The 12,184-nt window shown below is 50.3% G+C and overlaps 1 protein-coding gene across 3 annotated transcripts in view; it reads left to right on the forward strand.

Annotated features, from left to right (window-relative positions):
* Positions 1 to 12,184, forward strand: part of HMG20B (high mobility group 20B) — a 362,656-nt gene that overhangs the window by 190,416 nt on the left and 160,056 nt on the right. The gene's annotated exons all lie outside the window — the stretch shown is intronic.

The raw sequence follows: 12,184 nt of genomic DNA on the forward strand, positions 1-12,184 counted from the left end.
CAAGGCTATTCCGATGTTAGTCAGAAAAAAATGCATTTGAATGATAGGATCCCTTTAAATTAATGGTTATGCTAAAGTAAAATTTTCAGTGTCACACTGGACGTTTTCAGAGCGCTACAGTAAATCTTTTTTCCACTTAAAAGTTTTATTATTTTGGCATTTTACTAATTTGTCATAACATTGATGTGAACAACAACTTTTTTTCATTTCAACATTTTTTATTGATTTTACATATTCAATGCATATTATGTAGTATAAAAGACCCCCGAGTATAATGACCAGAGGCCCAGGAGAGGTAAGGGAACATAGGAGCCAGGAATAGGTAAGTAACAGTGTGTTTTTTTACGGTTGTTTCCCTCCTGGGTCTCCAATTATTATATTCAGGGGTCTCAAAAGCTCCCAGGATATAATAATTGTTCATGGGTGTCCACAATGGGGCATAATGCTGGGTGAAAGGGCCACAATGGGGCATAATCCTGCGTGAAGGGACCACAATGGGGCATGATGTTGGGTGAAGGGGCCACTATGAGGTATAATACTGTGTGTAGGGGCCACTATGGGGTATAATACTGTGCAGGGGACACTATCGGTTATAATAGTGCGTGCAGGAATGCGGGGGAGCTGGTCGGTTGGGGTCTTCGTGGGGGGCATGTTAAAAGTTCACCACAGGGTGCCGCCATTCCTAGTTATGCCAATGATTTACTCCCCATAGTGCAACCCTTCCCCCTCCCTCCAGTGTAATTTATAAGTAGTTCATGGATAAAAAAGTAAAATTGGTTTCCAGTTACACAACTATCTATTGTCGTTCTTCAGTGATGAAAGCTCACTGTATTGCTGACTAGCAATAATGACAATCTAAGGGGGCATTCACACGGAGTAACGCCGGGCGTGTATCACGGCCGTACACGCGGGCGTTACGGCAGACTGCCGAACACTTCCCATTCACTTCAATGGGAGCGCTCGTAACAGCGGCGTTTACGAGCGCTCCCATTGAAGTGAATGGGAAGTGTTCGGCAGTCTGCCGTAACGCCCGCGTGTACGGCCGTGATACACGCCCGGCGTTACTCCGTGTGAATGCCCCCTTACTATCAGGCAGTTTTCGCCTGACCAATATTGCTACTCAGTAAGGCTGCTTGCACACTACATCAACACTACAGTCTCCGGGTCGCGGATTGTACAGCTCCAAAGACTTCTATGGAGCCTGCAAAATTCACAGCTTTGTGAACAAAGAAGTCAATGGACCTGCCAATCCATGGACTGGAGGCCTGTGTAAAATACTATATTGTGCAAGCAGCCAGTAAGGATACCAGACATGTTTTGTCAGTGCATGCGTGTGTGCGTGCGTATGATCCATGTGTATGTATGCCTGTGTGCATGAACGTGTGTGGGCCGTGTATATGTATGCTTGTATGTGATCCAGGTGTTTGTGTGTGCGCAGTGCAAGTGTCCATGCGTGCATTGGTTGTGTGTGAGTACGCATGTGCTCGGTTTGTCCGTGTGCGTAGTGTGCATCCATCTGAGTGTCTTTGCGTGTGTGTGTGGTCCATGCGTGTGTGTGTGTGGTATTTATAGGATGGTGTTGTGGTATTTGTGCGGTAGTGTTTGTGTTGTGTGTTATGAATGGTCTGGAATTTCTGTAGTGTGTTGTGGCATTTGTGTGGTGTTGTGCTTGTGTGTTGGTGTATGTGTGCTGTCTGTGTGATGTTTATGTGGTGTTTGTGAAATGTTTGTGTGTTGTGTGGCCCTTTTAGCAGCGACTCTGTGGCACTGTTGCTATAATTCGTCCCTGTCAGTCACAACTGTTGTTTTCCCCTCAGCACTTTCACTTTAACATTTCCCCATTATATGTATAGGGTCTAAATTTAGGGGCCCCAATCTCATGCTCCTGTGGGTGGAGAGGGGGCATGCCACATTTCACCCAAATCGGGTGAAAACTGTGGATTTGTATAGAGTAGACTACTACAGAATTTGTTATTAGATCTCCTCGTAGATGTCTTTTCTCTAAACTGAATAACCCCAAGTTTGTTAAATTATCGTTGTACTCCAATCCACCCATTCCCATAATCATTTTGGTTGCCCAGTCATAGCTAGAGTCCAGCCATGTCTCACTTACCCCCACCATGTCGTAATTTTCTTCCAACATCATCACTTCTAGTTCCTCCATCTTGTTACTGAGGCTTCGGGCATTCGTATACATACATTTCATAGATTTATGTATAATTGGGTTTTATTGAAGGTTTTGTAAATAAAAAACAAACAAGGAAATCTGCAAATGGGGCACGCAGGCCCTAATCGACATGAGCAGACGAGGGGGACCCCCCCGACTGATAAGGCACAGTATAATACAAGGAACAATCATTACTAAAACAAAATATAGACAAAATATGAACAGACCCTACTGGTCAACCAATATAAGCAGCAAAAAAAAAAAAAGCACTAAAATGGAACAAGCAGAGGGGGCAAGGCCCCGAAAGGGTAAGACATACAAACAGAACGACAGAGCCACAAACACGAACAAGGGGGGGGGAAAACAAGACAAGAAAGCAAGAAGGGCAAACGGGAAGGGAGAGAAGAAGAAGAGAAGGGAAGGTCAGGAACACAACCAGGCCTCCCTCAGGAGAAAGAAGAGGAAAAGTCAGAAGATACCTGAAATAACACCCAGGGCTGCCAGAGCCATTCAAACCTGTAGGGGTCAGGAGAGTCCTCGGCAACCTGGCCTCCATTCTCCGGATAAGGAGGAATTCCTGAAGGAACTATCCCTACGCTATGCTGAGGATGGCCCAATAGGCCGAAACAGCGCTGTCCATAGCTGGGAATCTGTTCCTTTTGGGACAGAAATACTGATTTGGCAATTAAATCCACATCATGATTAAAAGACTGAGTCGTTCATGATGTTAAGGATGCTGCCCTCTATAGGGTGGTGTACAGAGTGCACTCTGTTCTCCTAATTCCATCCAGGAGAATAGATTTGCATATTTTTTACCCATAATCCCTAGCGGAGCAGGAATGACTTGTAAGTCTCTGTACTGCCTATGTAGGCACACGCTCTCCCTAATGTGGACGAGTGTCCCCATACCCTGAAGGAACTCGAGAAGAGTAGGCGGAGTGGGGCTGCACCAATGCCTCGGAATGACAGCCCTGGTGGCTGTGAGGAAATAATGTCTTAATAGCAGACATCTTATCAGGAATGACCGATAACAGGGCCAGTTGAGGCGAGACTACAACAGTCCGCTCACACACTCTAGAGTACAGGGAGAAGACTGTGTCCCAAAATGGCCAGAGAGCAGCGCATTCTCACCAAACATGGAGCATGGTGCCCCTCTCGGAACCACAGCCCCAACAACGCTCAGACACGGAGGGGAAGGTCCGGACATCTGTACCATCTGGTAAGGATTAGAGATGAGCGAGTAGTATTCGTTCGAATATCGAATCCTATTATAGTCTATGGGAAAAAACGGGAATGTTGTTCCGTTTCCATGGAAACCAAAGTTCGACACCTTGGATCCTCCAAGTTCCAGAAGTAGAATATTCGAATATTCTATCGAATACTACTCGCTCATCTCTAGTAAGGATCTTAAAACTTCTCCCCTGCGCACTACAGGGCAGAGCCAATTTATGAGACAGGGTCAAAGCCTTATCCCAATCAGCAAGTGGCAGACCCAAGGGAAGTTCAGTGTTCCATGTAGCCACATACGGGGGAGACCCAGGTGTAGCATCATTTAGGAGGAGGTCATACAAAAGAGAGAACGCGTGTTGGGGAGGGTTCGAGGAAGCAGCAATGGACTCCAGGGCCAACAAGGGCGCAGAGAGCCGGGGCAGGATAGCAAACTTTCTCAGAAAGGACGAAAGCTGGCCATACTCCAACTAGGAGAGGTGGAGGTCGGGGTGGGACTGAGAAACCCGGGGGAAACATAGTTATCAAACAAAGGAGTCAATGGGCCTGGAACTCGCGTCAACCTCCCGGTGGAGCACACCAGATCCCAGACCTTAAGAAAATGCAAGGAGAGGACAGAATATCCGGAAGACTTAGGGCGGAAGTGCGGTGGGATCCAACGTAAGGCAGAGAGGGAGGGAGAAATCAGATCAGCCTCTATAGCGACCCAGTGTTTGTCACAACGTCGGTATTGCCAGTCAAAGAGACGAAGCAAGACCAAGGAGCGATAGTACAAGTGAATGTCGGGTAACTGAGCCTACTTCTTCACGACCCTCAAACAAATTTCCCAAACAGGGACTGGACGCGATTGAGGAAATCACGGGACAGCGGAATAGGGAGTGTTTGAAACAAATATAAGAACCGCGGGAGAATGTCCATTTTGAGGGCATGTATACGGCCAAACCAGGATAAGGACATGGCGCCATAAGAGCGTAGCATGTAACCCTGTCAAGGAGTGGGAAATAATTCAGTCGAAACAGGTGGGAAGGGTCAGGCGGGATACATATCCTGAGATATTTTAAGGAGGCAGATTGCCAACAAAACGGGAATTCATGCATGAAATGAGCGATCTCTGCCGGGGGAGAGAAACATTAAGAGCCTCCGTTTTGGAGAGGTTAACTTTAAAATTGCTAAGATGTCCAATACGGGCAAACTCACGGAGGATGGCCGGGAATGACACCCGCGGTTGTGAGATGTATAGGAGAAGGTCGTCCGCTTACAGCGCTGCCTTGACCTGGGGAGAACCCTGGCGAGTGTCGTTCCTGACCGAGAAAGGGTCGGAGAAGACCCCATTGGCCCTAACCTGCACGGTAGCGTCTCTGTAGATGGCGAACACTTTATTTAAAAAGCCCGGACCCACCTCAATCTGACGAAAAGTCTCTCGTAGAAAACTCCAGTGGACCCAATCAAATGCCTTTTTGGCGTTGACCGAGAGTAGACACAAAGATGACTTGGAGGAGCGAGCCTCTGAGATGGCTAATTTAATTATGACTAGAGATGAACGAACACTAAAATGTTCGAGATTCGAAATTCGATTCGAACAGCCGCTCAATGTTCGTGTGTTCGAACGGGTTTCGAACCCCATTATAGTCTATGGGGAACAGATACTCGTTAAGGGGGAAACCCAAATCCTTGTCTGGAGGGTCACCAAGTCCACTATGACACCCCAGGAAATGATGCCAACACCTCTGGAATGACACTGGGACAGCAGAGGAAGCATGTCTGGGGGCATCTAACACACCAAAGACCCTCTATTACCCCAACATCACAGCCTAACAACTACACACTTTCCACATTCAAAAAAACCTCTATCAAAGTGGGAAAATACCTGGAAACCTTCTTTACTCCCCAAATGGATGGACACAAACCCCAATTTAAGCTCAACAAACAGTAACAACCACCCCTTTAAATCACGTTCCCCATGACAACCACAAATGGAATAGGCAATGGGAATTCCAAAAGCCCTCACCCTTAACTGTCATTTTGAGTGTGTGTGTGTGTGTGTGTGTGTGTGTGTGTGATGTGGTAAGACCTTCCAAAATTCACTTTTCTAGCACTTAACATGAGCCCTTCCAAACAAAGTTACAGGACCTTAAGCTGAGCTACCAGCAGAGATTGAGGCCCTTGGCATGAGTAGAGCCTTGCACCAGCAGTGTTTTTGGCACTTAGGGTGAGTTGAGCCTTGTACCAGCGTGTGTCCCTTAACATCAGGCGGGCCCTAAGTTCTGCGCTTTGCACAAAAGTTCCACATTAACTAGGCTGAATGGTACAAAGATTAGTAGGCCCGAGAACCAGGAACAGGTCTTGCAATGGCTGTCGGATAACGCTTAAAGCACATTGTCCACCAGCCAGTCAGCCTCTACCTCCTCTTACCCAACAGTCTTGTCCTCCTTCCACCCAAAATTCCCAATCTTCCCAGAACAATAACCCCAACTGTCCCTGCTCCCCAGAGCTGTTCTCCCTTCCTTTGACTGTACCGCAACCTGCCCCTCCATTTCGCGATTCCACGGACCTAACAGACGAGTATCTGTGTCCAGATGCTCAAACACTGGAGTCTCCTCCATCTCCGGTCGATTTGGTGGCGGATGACCAGCAACCCACCCTCATCGACGACGATGAGACGCAGTTGCTGTCAGGGCAGCCAGTTGACATGCGCATTGTGCAGGAGGAGGAGGCGAGACAGGAGTTGGAAGAGGAGGTGGTGGACGACGAGGACACCGACCCCACCTGGACAAGGCGGATGTTAAGCTGGGAAAGTAGTGTGGATGTTGAGGCAGGTGCAGCACCAAAAAGGGTAGCTAGAGGCAGAGACATGTCCAGAGGCAGAGGTCAGCTGCTTTGCCGAAGCCAGGCCAGACCCGGAATGTCCGAAGATGTTCCCTTTTGTACCCAGCCCAGAAAAACTCCCCCATAGAGGGCACCTTTCTTGAAGGTGTAGAGTTTTTTCAAGGAATGCGCCGAGGACAGATATAGTGTCGTCTACACAATTTGCCTCTCGAAATCAAGTAGGGGCCCTGAGAAGAGCAACCTGTCCACCACTTCAATGCACCGTCATTTGGAATCCAAGCAATGGAATCAGTGGCAGGCAGCAACGGCAGGACAAACGTCGCCCGCCGTTCATGCCACTGCCTCTGCTCACAGTGCTGGCGATGCACTCCAGAGGACGAGCCAGGACATCACTTCATCTGCCTCCGCCACTTTGTTGACTTCTCCCTCATCCTCCCCTGTTTCTGTCTTATCTCCTTCTCCTGCACCATCAAAGGCACCATCAGGCGCTTCTTTACAACAACCCACCATCTCTCAGACATTGGAGCGCCGGCAGAAATACACCGCTAACCACCCACCCACGCAAGCCTAGAACGCCAACATCGCTAAACTGCTGGCCCAGGAGAGGTTGGCGTTCCGGCTTGTTGAAACTCCCGCCTTCCCGGACCTGATGGCAACTGTGGCACCTCACTATGCCGTCCCTAGCCGTCACAACTTCTCCCGGTGTGGCGTCCCCGCCTTGCACCAGCACGTGTCACTCAACATCAGGTGGACCCTTAGTTCCGCACTTTGCTGCAAGGTCCACTTGACCACCGACACTTGGACAAGCGCCTGTGGTCAGGGATGCTGCTTATCTTTAAGGACAGGCAGGGTGAATGTGGTGGAGTCTGGTCCCGGGGTGCAAACTGAGGTACCCTATCTCCTCTCCCAGGCCAAAATTCATGGCAGGAGTAGACTGAAACCCTACGACGCTGCAACCTCCACCCCAGCTACTAGCGGCAAACGCTAAAACACTGGTGTGGGGAGACGTCAGCAGGCGGTGCTGAAGCTCATCAGCTTGGGGGACAGACAGCACAGTGCCTCCGAGGTCAGGGATGCCATCCTGGCTGAGATGGCATTTTTTTTCCCCTGCTACACCTGGGGCCTGGCATTTTTACGCCTGTGATAATGGCTGGAACCTGGTAGCGGCTCTGGAGCTTGCCAGCCTCCAACACGTTCCATGTCTGGCCCACGTCTAACCTAGTGGTGCAAAGTTTTTTGAAAACATACCCAAATGTACCGAAGCTACTGTTGAAAATGCGGCGCTTGTGCGCCCACTTTTGCAAGTGCACAGGAGTCGCTGCTAGCCTAAAAACACTCTAGCAAGGCCTACATCTGTCCAAACACAGGCTGTTGTCCGTCATTCACACACGCTGAAACCCTACAATACCATATCTTGAGCAGGGTGTTTGAGCTGCACAGACCTTTGATGGAGTTCCATCTACAAAACCCAAGGGTTCCTCAAAGTCAGCTCCCAAAGTTTCTGCACCATGAGTTTCCAGGGGTGGCAGAGTTATGGCTAGGGGCAGAGGCATGGATAGGGATGATGTCTAGGGGCAAAAGCAGTGTGGATGTGGAGGCAAGCTAAGCAGGAAAAACTGGGGATACAAGCTAAGGCATGGACTGGGGTGATGTCTAGGGGCAAAAGCAGTGTGGATGTGGAGGCAAGCTAAGCAGGAAAAACTGGGGGTACAAGCTAAGGCATGGACTGGGGTGATGTCTAGGGGCAAAAGCAGTGTGGATGTGGAGGCAAGCTAAGCAGGAAAAACTGGGGGTACAAGCTAAGGCATGGACTGGGGTGATGTCTAGGGGCAAAAGCAGTGTGGATGTGGAGGCAAGCAAAGCAGGGAAAATGGTGGCTAGAGGCAAAGGGATGTCCATAGGCAGCAAGGGCAAAGATGCAAAACTCTCCCCTGTTTCAAGAATTTTCCTGACTTGTCTCCCCACAAAACATTCCTGGGAGGAGGGCTGAAACACCACCCTCCTCCTCCTCCGCTGTTAGATTGACCCCAGCTACGAGCTGAAAACGCTGCAACACTGGTGTGGGGAGACGTCAGCAGGCTGGGCTGAAGCTCATCAGCTTGGGAGACGGACAGCACACTGCCTCTGAGGTCAGGGATGCCATCCTGGATGAGATGGCAATTTGTTTATCCCCGCTGCCCCTGGGGCCAGTCTTTTTTGTCTTGTTGGAGGGCTCTGGAGCTTGCCAGCCTCCAACACGTTCCATGCCTGGCCCACGTGTTCAATGTAGTGGTGCAATGATTTTTAAAAACATACCCCAAATTAGCTGAGCTAAGGGTGAAAGTGCGGCACTTGGACACCCACTTTCCCAAGTCTACAGTACCTGGAGCTAGCCGCAATACACTCCAGCAAGGCCTACATCTGCCTGAAGCACCTACTGTTGTGCGAGGTCACCACACGCTCTAACCCTAGATACCGTATGTTCAGCAGGGTGTGTGAGCAGCAGAGACCTTTGATGGAGTACCAGCTACAAAACCCAAAGGTTCCTCAGAGTCAGCTCCCTCACTTTCTGCACCATGAGTTTCCATGGGTGGCAGACTTATGGCTAGAGGCACAGGCATGGATAGGGGTGATGTGTAGGGGCAAAAGCAGTGTGGATGTGGAGGCAAGCTAAGCAGCAAAAACTGGGGGTACAAGCAGCCGGTGGCATCATCACTGACAAGCACAGCTGTCTGTCAGCTGACAGGCTGACTTTCACCAAAATGAACAGACAATGGATAGACTCATCATATACATGTCAGTTACATGACAAATTTAGTGCAATTTGCAAGTCCAAGATGGGTTGGAGATCTGCAGAGAGGAATCTCACCACCTCTTGCGGGTGCCATCATTTGGAAGGCAAGCCCTGGGCTCAGTGGGTGAGAGCAAGCGCAGGATAATCGTCGTTTGGCCTGGCGGCCACTGCCTCTCCCACTGTTGACAGGGCTGGCGCTGCAGTCCAGACCAGCAGCCAGGACACCTCCACATCTGCCTCTGACACTTTGGGGAGTTCACCCTCATCCTCACCTTTTCCTGCCATTTCTCCTTTTGCCCGCGCCATCATGCGCCTCTTCCCAGCAACTCCCCATCTCCCAAGCCTTTCATTTCATGCTAAAGTACAGCGCAACCCATCCGCATGCCCAAGGCTTCATCGGCCTCATCTCAAGAAATCTGGCCCAGGAGATGTTGGAATCCCGGCTGGGGGACACTCTGCCCTTTTTGGGCAGAGTGTCTACTGCGCCACCGCACTGTGCCGTCCACACCAGCACTTTCCCCCAAACATGAGGCGGTCCCTAAATTCAGCGCTTAGCCCTAAACTTCCACGTGACCAGTTACGAATGGACAAGTGCATGCGGACAGGGACAGTACCTTTCAGTTTTGGCACAGTGGTTGAATGTAGTTGAGGCGTGGACCGGGTCGCAAAATGTGGTGGCCTGACTTGTCTCCCCACACAACATTCCTGGGAGGAGGGCTGAAACACCACCCTCCTCCGCTGTTAAATTGACCCCAGCTACGAGCTGGAAACGCTGCAACACTGGTGTGGGGAGACGTCAGCGGGCCGTGCTGAAGCTCATCAGCTTGGGGGCCAGACAGCACACTGCCTACAAAGTGAGTCATGCCATCCTCAATGAGACGGCAATGTGGTTTTTGCCACTGCCCCTGGGCCCAGGCATGTTGTCATGTGTGATAATGGCCGTAACCTGGGATCGGCTCTGTAGCTTGGCAGCCTGCAACATATTCCATGCCTGGGCCACGTTTTTAACTCATTTCTGCTAATCTTTTGAAAAAGGTACCCCAATGTTCCTGAGCTACTGGTGAAAGTGTGGCGCTTGTGCGGATAGTTTTTAAAGTCTATAGTTGCCGCTGCTAGCCTCTATGCACTCCTACAACGCCTGTACCTGCTGGAACAACGGCTGTTGTGCGACGTCTCCACACTGCTGGCACTAAACATATCATGTGTTGAGCAGAGTGTGTGAGCAGCACAGACCTTTGATGTAGTTCCAACTCCAAAACCCTCGGGTTCGTCAAAGTCAACTCCCTCAGTTGCTCAACCATGAGTGGCCATGGGTGGCAGACTTATGTGAAATCCCATCCCATCCATTGCACTGGACACGAAACATTAGCATGCGCTCAGCACAACTTCGGATATGGCAGCTGCGTTAAGCAGGGTGCAGGGTACAACACAGACCAGGCCCGAGCACCAGGAACAGGTGTTAGAAATACTGCAGCATCCGCCATTTCCTTCCAATTTTGGGGTTTTGGACCCACCACCGACTTGTCTGGACCTAAGTGGGGATCATGAGACACAGTTGCCATCAGGGCAAGCTGTGGTCATGTGCGGTTTGCAGTAAGGGGCCAGTGCGCAATTGGAAGAGGAGTTGGTGGATGACGAGGCCACCGACCCCACATGGACAGGGGTGATGTCTAGGGGCTAAAGCAGTGTAGATGTAGAGGGAAGCTAATTCAACAAAAAAAACAGGGTAGAAACAAAGGCATAAACTGGGGTGATGTTTAGGGGTGAAAGCAGTGTAGATGTGGAGGGAAGCTAAGCAGCAAAAACAGTGGGTAGAAGCAAAGGCATGCAAAACTCTACCCTGTTGGAAGACTTATTCCTAGGTCTGGAACATGTTAATGGCCCCCCTGGACAAATTACTGCCACTCAGGGGCCTAGTGTCACCAGGAGGGACAAGTATAGGCGCATGTTGTGGGAATACCTGGCCGACACCAGCTCTGTCCTCTCCGATACCTCTGTGCTCTACAGCCTACACTTATTTTCTCATCTTTTTTTCTGCACTGCACATCTCTTGCCTGCTTCCTTTGGGATCTTACAAGTGGTGGTCCACTTCCAAAGATGGTAATTTCACTAGACAGTGTAACGGGAGTAGCTGAGGGATCGCTGTCTTAACCACTTTTTGGCACAAAATTAACTTCCAAAGCCAAATATGGTGCAAGTATATGATGCAAGGACACCTACACACCTATCTCTGACACATTGGGGAGTTCACCCTCATGCGCCCTTTTGGCCTGCACCATCATGCGCCTCTTCCCAGCCACTCCACATTTCCCAAGCTTTTCATTGCAGGCAGAAGTACAACACAACCCACCCCCATGCCCAAGCCTTTAACAGCCTCATCGATAAACTGCTGGCCCTGGAGATGTTGGTGTTTGTTTATGCTTCTGGAGACCCAGGCCTTCCGTCAGCAGATGGCAGCTGGGGCACCTCCCTATGCTGGGCCTAGCCGTTACTACTTCTCTTGGTGTGCTGTCCCTGCCTTGCGCCTGCATGTGTCCCATAACATCAGTCGGGCCCAGAGCTCTGCGCTTTGCTGCAAGGTCCACTTGACCACCGACACATGGACAAGCGCCTGTGGTCAGGGATGCTGCAGTGCTTATCTTTAATGACAGGCAGGGTGAATGTGGTGGAGTCTGGTCCCCGGGTGCAAACTGGGGTGGCCTATCTCCTCTCCCAGGCCAAAATTCATGGCAGGAGTAGACTGAAACCCTACGATGCTGCAACCTCCACCCCAGCTACTAGCGGAAAACACTGTAACACTGGCGTGGGGAGATGTCAGCAGGCCGTGCTGAAACTGATCAGCTTGGGGGACAGACAGCACAGTGCCTCCGAGGTCAGGGATGCCATCCTGGCTGAGATGGCATTTTTTTTTCCCTGCTACACCTGGGGCCTGGCATTTTTGCGCCGGTGATAATGGCTGGAACCTGGTAGCAGATCTGGAGCTTGCCAGACTCAAACACGGTCCACGCATGGCCCACGTTTTCCAACTTGTTGGTGCCATGTTTCTTTGAAACCTACACCATTGTGCCTGATATACAGGTCAAAGTGGGGCCATTTTCGTAAGTGAGAACTAGCCTCTGCTAGGCATAAAACATTCAGAGCACACTCCTCTCATCTTCGCACCGTTGGCTGGCGGAGGAAGACGAGGGGGT

The sequence above is a fragment of the Leptodactylus fuscus genome, chromosome 1 (genome assembly GCF_031893055.1).
Source record: "Leptodactylus fuscus isolate aLepFus1 chromosome 1, aLepFus1.hap2, whole genome shotgun sequence".
NCBI lineage: Eukaryota > Metazoa > Chordata > Amphibia > Anura > Leptodactylidae > Leptodactylus > Leptodactylus fuscus.